Raw genomic sequence first — 5835 nt, 5'->3', positions numbered from 1 at the left:
AGCAGCCTTAGCGTCTCCTGCCCGTCTCTGGGGTCTGCGCTTTTAGCCGCGGCTCGCGCCCGTCTCTGGAGCTCCTTTAAGCAGCGCTCGTAATCCCCTCTCCTCGCGCACCAGGAAACAAAGAGAGAAGAAAAAGTCTCTTGCCTCTTCGGCAGGTCCAGACTTTTCCCCGGACTCCCTCCCGGCTAGCCGTGGCGCACTAACCCCCTGCAGGCTGTGTTCACCCCGCCAACCCCAGTCCTCTCCCGGCGCTCCGACCGAAGCCCGAGCCTCAGCTCCCAGCCCCGCCCGCCCAGGCGGGTGAGCAGACAAACCTCTCGGCCTGGTGAGTGCCGGTCGGCCCTGACCCCCTGTGCGGGAATCTCTCCGCTTTTCCCTCCGCACCCCTGTTGCTGTGCTGTGCTGTGCTGTGCTGTGCTCTCCTCCGTGGCTCCGAAGCTTTCCCCCTCCGCCACCCGCAGTCTCCGCCCGCGAAGGGGCTTCCTAGTGTGTGGAAACGTTTCCTCCTTCACGGCTCCCTCCCACTGGTGCAGGCCCCGTCCCTATCCTTTTGTCTCTGTTTATTATTTTTTCTTTTGCCCTACCCATGTATGTGGGGTTTTTTTTGCCTTTTGGGAGGTCTGAGGTCTTCTGCTAGCGTTCAGTAGGTGTTCTGTAGGAGTTGTTCCACGTGTAGATGTATTTCTGGTGTATCTGTGGGGAGGAAGGTGATCTCCGCGTCTTACTCTTCCGCCATCTTCCCGGAAGCCTCTGAAAGCCTCTGTTGAGTGGTGGTTTTGGGCTAATGAAAGTCAGCCCAGGGCGCTCACTGACTGCGGAAACTGCTGAGATGCAGACATCAATAGGTTTAAGGGAGATGGGGTAGGGAAGTTCAAGGACAATACATCTGTAATAGGTCATTAAATCTTGAGTCTCTCTTAGCCCTAAACTTTGGCGGTCACTCTCTTGTACATTGTGGTCTCCCATGAACAAGCCTGTTGAAACCTTTGGAAGACATAGGACAGTGGGCTAGCAGGCTCATTTCCCATGTTCCTAGTGCTCTTAGGGGTTTGGGATGAGCACAGCTGGCTCAGGTCTCGGAAGAGTGCAGAGCTCTATGACACACTTACAGCAATGACAGCAAATGAAAGATGTGAGTCACTTTTTTTTTGCCATCGATTGGTACAACATGGTTTGGGTTTTTTTTTTTGCCAGATTTCACAACTTTATATTTTAGATTTACTCAGCATCTTATTTCTGAACGTCTTTGATGAGACTCAAGTTCTTAGGAAATTTATTCATCAGTCTATTTCATATAAATGACAATAGCAACAGCAATGCCTAGCGTTCTTAGATCATTTGCTGGGTGTATTGCATGTGTTATTTCATTTAATTATCCAACAGTCCTGTGAAAAAGGTATTATTATTATCATCTTCATTTTACAGATGGAGAAAGTGAGGCTTGGAGGGGTTAGGTCGTGTTTGGGGTCACACAGCAAGTACATGCTGGAGCTGATAGGAACCCAAGCAGTCTGGATCCGGAACCCCACTCCTTAACCATGACACTGCACTGCTGTTCTGAGAAGTGCCCTTCCTGAAGGGATGCCTTTCAAGGAGTGTTGGAAGGACATCATGGTTGGGAGTTTCATGATGTGCCACGCAAGGAGATCTCCATGTGAAGGATTGGGGAGAGGGCTTGTCCCTCTGAGTGAGGGTTTTGAAGCCCTTTCCTCTGTTCTCGGGTATGGGCAGATGTAACTGAGGTTGGGCCATCAGAAGAGGAGCAGCAGTTTAATTTGTTAACTGTTATACTGCCTAGATCAGGAAGGCAACACTCAGCTCTCATGAATATCATGCCTGGCAACACCTTTAGAACAAGGACAGACTCCCAGAGACTGACTGGGGGCTGCTAGAGCCCGTGAAATATCTGAGAGTGGGAAGTTCTGAAGTGGCCTTCTCCCCAGCAGAGGGGCTGGTGCCTTTGAGAGGGGACACCTGCCTGCAGGGGGCAGTGCAGGCCTGGCAGCAGCTGATCAGAGAGAGCAGCCCCGTTGCTGACCCTGCCTCTTTCACAGCCGAGGGCCTGGGGATGCTCACACGGGCTGCAGACTTCCTGGTGTGCACTTTTGCTAATCTTCACGACAAGGGCTACCAGATAAAATGCAAAATTTCCAGTGAAATTTGAATTTCGGATAAACAACGAATACCTTTTTAGAGTAAATATATCCTAAATATGGCAAGTCCCAATTATTACTTAAAAGTTTTTTTGTTTTTCATTTGAAATGGAAACTTAACTGGGTGTCCTGTGTTTTTATTCACTGAATCTGGCAACCTTACTATTTACAATAGGCAAGACATGGAAGCAACCTTAATGTCCATCAACAGAAAATGGATAAAGAAGATGTGATATATATGTGTGTGTGTGTGTGTATATATATATGTATATATATATATATATATATATATATATATAAAATGGAATACTACTCAATCATAAAAAAGAATGAAATAATGCCATTTGCAGCAACATTGATAGACCTAGAGATTATCATACTAAGTGAAGTAAGTCAGAAAAAGACAAATATCATGTGATATCACTTAAATGTGGAATCTAAAAAATGACAAAAGTAAACTTATTTATGAAAGAGAAACAGATTCACAGACATAAAAAACAAATTTATGGTTACCAAAGGGGAAAGGGGTTGGGGGAGGGATAAATTAGGAGTTGGGATTAGCAGATACAAACCACTATATATAAAATAGATAAACAACAAGGTAATACTGTATATAGCACAGGGAACGATATTCAGTACACTGTAATAATGCATAATGGAAAAGAATATGAAAAAGAATATATATATATATAAAACTGAATCACTATGTTGCACACCAGAAACTAACACAACACTGTAAATCAACTATACTTTGATAAAAAAAATTTAAAACAAATTTGGCAAACTTATCCATGCCATTGGTGAGTTTTTAAGTGGACAAAGTTATATTCTTTGTTCACAAATATTTGTTGGTTGTCAATTACGTGGCAGACACAGTCCTAGGGGCTGGGACGGATCAGTGAACAGATAAGCAAGGCCCTGCCTTCATGCAGCTTACATGATGGTGTATATGTATGTGTATATGGGGTGAGAAGGGAAAGACAAATAATAAACGTGTAGAAACCTGATGATGACAAATAGTGATGTGAGGGAAAATAAGAGGTGAAATCGAGGGTGACTCTGGGTGCCCAGGTGAGTGACTAATTTACTTGCCAGGGAAAGCCTCTTTGAGCTGAGATTTGTGAAAACCTGGAAGCAGAGTTTCAGGGACCTAGAAGAGGGAGGCAGGTAGAGGAGCAGAGGAAGGCCACAGCTGCTGAAGGGGAGTGACAGAGGCAGGAGAGGACGTGCAGGGAGATTGGACAGAGGGCAGAGATCCCACCATGTGCAGTGGGTCACAGGTCCAGGAAGGGAGGCCCTGCTGGCATCATGAGATTTACATTTTATAAAGACCTGCAGAGGAGATGGTCCAGGGGCAAGAGCAGAAGCAAGGGGACCTGACAAGGGGCGTTATTGCCGTGGTCCTGACGAGATGGTGGTGTTGGTGGGAGGTGGTGGGAGTGGCGGTGGAGAGAAGTGGATGCACTGGAGACACACTTCATGGTGCAACTGACAGGCCTTCCTGATGAATTGGAGGTGAGGGACCAGGGAAACAAAGGAACTCCGGAAGTACTCCTAGAAACACTCCTAGGTTTGGGGGAGCCACTTGGCCTTCTATTTTTTAGGGCAGTGCTTCCCAGTAGTTGTCATGTCTTGGCTTACCCAGAAGACAATATTTGTATTGAGATGTAGCCGGGAGGGGCTGGCCTCCGGGGCTCCAGCCACCCCAGGTCCCAGTGTCCACTGTGAGCACTGTCTCAGCGAGCCTGTAACCCACTCACGGCAGTTCACCCACTGGGAAGGTCTGCTTCCGGGGGGGAGAAGTTTCCAACTGGAGCCAAGTGTATGCTGCAGAGGGAGAGATGGAAATCAAGCTGTGGGAAGTGCAGTGAGCGTTCTCAGGACCACAGCACTCCCTCAAGCATGAGAAATAGAAGAGTTCAATATTTTGTAGTAACTGTCAGTGGAGTGCAACATTTAAAAATTATATTAAAAAAACCCAAAAAACATAACAACAACAACAACAAAAATAAAAGAGTTCTAGAATTCAGGGCTAGGGCAGATTTTAGAAATGACCTCATCCAACCCTCTCCTTTTTCTTTTTACACAAATATGTAAGACTAGGTTAAGGTCCTCATTCATTTATCTCATGTATAGAGTACTCCAGGTGTGTGCAGCTGTGCTAGTGCTGTGTGACAGTGCTACTCAAAGTGCGATCCTGGACTGGTACCCGGTCTGTGACCAGAGGATGCGGAAATGGAGGATAGGCCACTTTTAGGGCAATTTGATATCGAAGTATGTGATCATTGGACTTACAGTCTCTCTTTCTTTTTTAAAAACTAATTCATTTTCATTGTGTTTTACAAAAAGATTAGTACAGGATGGATTGAGGACCACAAAAACAATAACAACAACTTTTCCTGGGTTGGAAGCATGCGCCCCAGAGAATTACAGCTAATTCAGTCACGTGACCGTCAGGGCTGCCCTGCTCCCCTCACTTCCCTCCCATCTCCTTCCCTTCAGAAGCACTGAGACGGTCTCAGAGATTTAAGGAGCCCAGTTTTATTCTATATCCTCCTCCCTGATATGAAAAGAAGATGATTCTTCTTGTGGGCTTCAGCCTTTTGTTTTTCTGTTAAGTACACTCATTGTTATGTCCTGCTCGTTCTATCACCCGTTTCCCTTTTTCTTACTTTCCAAGGCTTGGGCTCTTTCTCAGTCACACTGGATTTTCCAGTTATTTTCTGCCTTTAATTTTCATCTCTGTGTCTTTCCCCTGCCTCTGCCCATTGGGTTCCCTCCGGATGGGCCTGTGCTGGACCCAGTGCCTGCGGAGTGTAAGACTTTACTGTTTTATTATTTTTTTCTCTTCACAGACAAGGACGTGCTGTGTAACCAAGTGACCCAGATTTCCCAGGAGCAGATACTGGTGAGTGGCAGTGAGGTGACACTACAATGCATTTTCCAAACCACATACTTAGATCCAGACTTATACTGGTACCAAATAAGACCAGATCGTTCCTTCTAGTTTGTCCTGCACAGGAATAACATTAAATCCCACGATGCGGATCTTGCTCGGGGTAGATTTTCCGTGCAGCACAGCCTGACCCACAAAACCTTCCACTTGGTGATCTCCTCAGTGAGGCCTGAAGACAGTGCCACTTACTACTGTGGCTTGCGGTCCCACGGTGATGCAGGTGTCCAGGAAGTCTGCACACAAACCCCTGGGCACAGCCTGGCAGAGCTGCCTCTCCGGACAGCTCATGTCCTTGGACACAGCATCCTTCTTCCCTGTCATTCTGTGGTCCAGTCTGGCCTTTAGAGGTGCCCTAACATGTCTTCCAAATAAGAAAAGGCCTGGTCACACCCAGGGGAGCACCCTGGCTTCCGATGGAGCAGACATCTCCCCACTTCTGACACAGAGGGCCCTGGCTGCCCGAGTGCCTGTGGTGGGGAAGGGAGACTGCACGTCTGAGAGACTCTGGTGCCCAGGTCGTGCCTGATACAGAGCAGGGCTTGACAAGGATGTGCTGCATGCGCTGGGAGCGTATCAGGACGGGGCTGGTGAAGGGCCAACTTCAGGAGAGCCTTTTGGAAGTGTCTTTATTTTAGTCTCCATCATTCATCCATTGCTGTGAATTAGCCTGTTTCCTTTTAAGACTCAAATTGTTTTTTTGTTTTTTTTGCGGTACGCGGGCCTCTC

The 5835-nt window shown here is 47.0% G+C and overlaps 1 long non-coding RNA gene across 2 annotated transcripts in view; it reads left to right on the top strand.

Annotated features, from left to right (window-relative positions):
- The first annotated feature begins 276 nt into the window (after positions 1–276).
- Positions 277–5835, top strand: part of LOC113622553 (uncharacterized) — a 177406-nt gene continuing 171847 nt past the window's right edge. For both annotated transcript variants that reach the window (XR_003433567.1, XR_003433568.1), the window contains exons 1-2: positions 277–325; positions 5009–5061. This is a non-coding gene — a long non-coding RNA (uncharacterized LOC113622553). The remainder of the gene's footprint in view (positions 326–5008; positions 5062–5835) is intronic.

This window comes from Aethalodelphis obliquidens, unplaced genomic scaffold, assembly GCF_003676395.1.
Source record: "Aethalodelphis obliquidens isolate GAN/ISIS:26980383/991018 unplaced genomic scaffold, ASM367639v1 scaffold10, whole genome shotgun sequence".
NCBI classification, from domain to species: Eukaryota; Metazoa; Chordata; class Mammalia; order Artiodactyla; family Delphinidae; genus Aethalodelphis; species Aethalodelphis obliquidens.
Note: the sequence above shows the minus strand (reverse complement) of the source record. Positions and strands in the feature narration are given on the sequence as shown.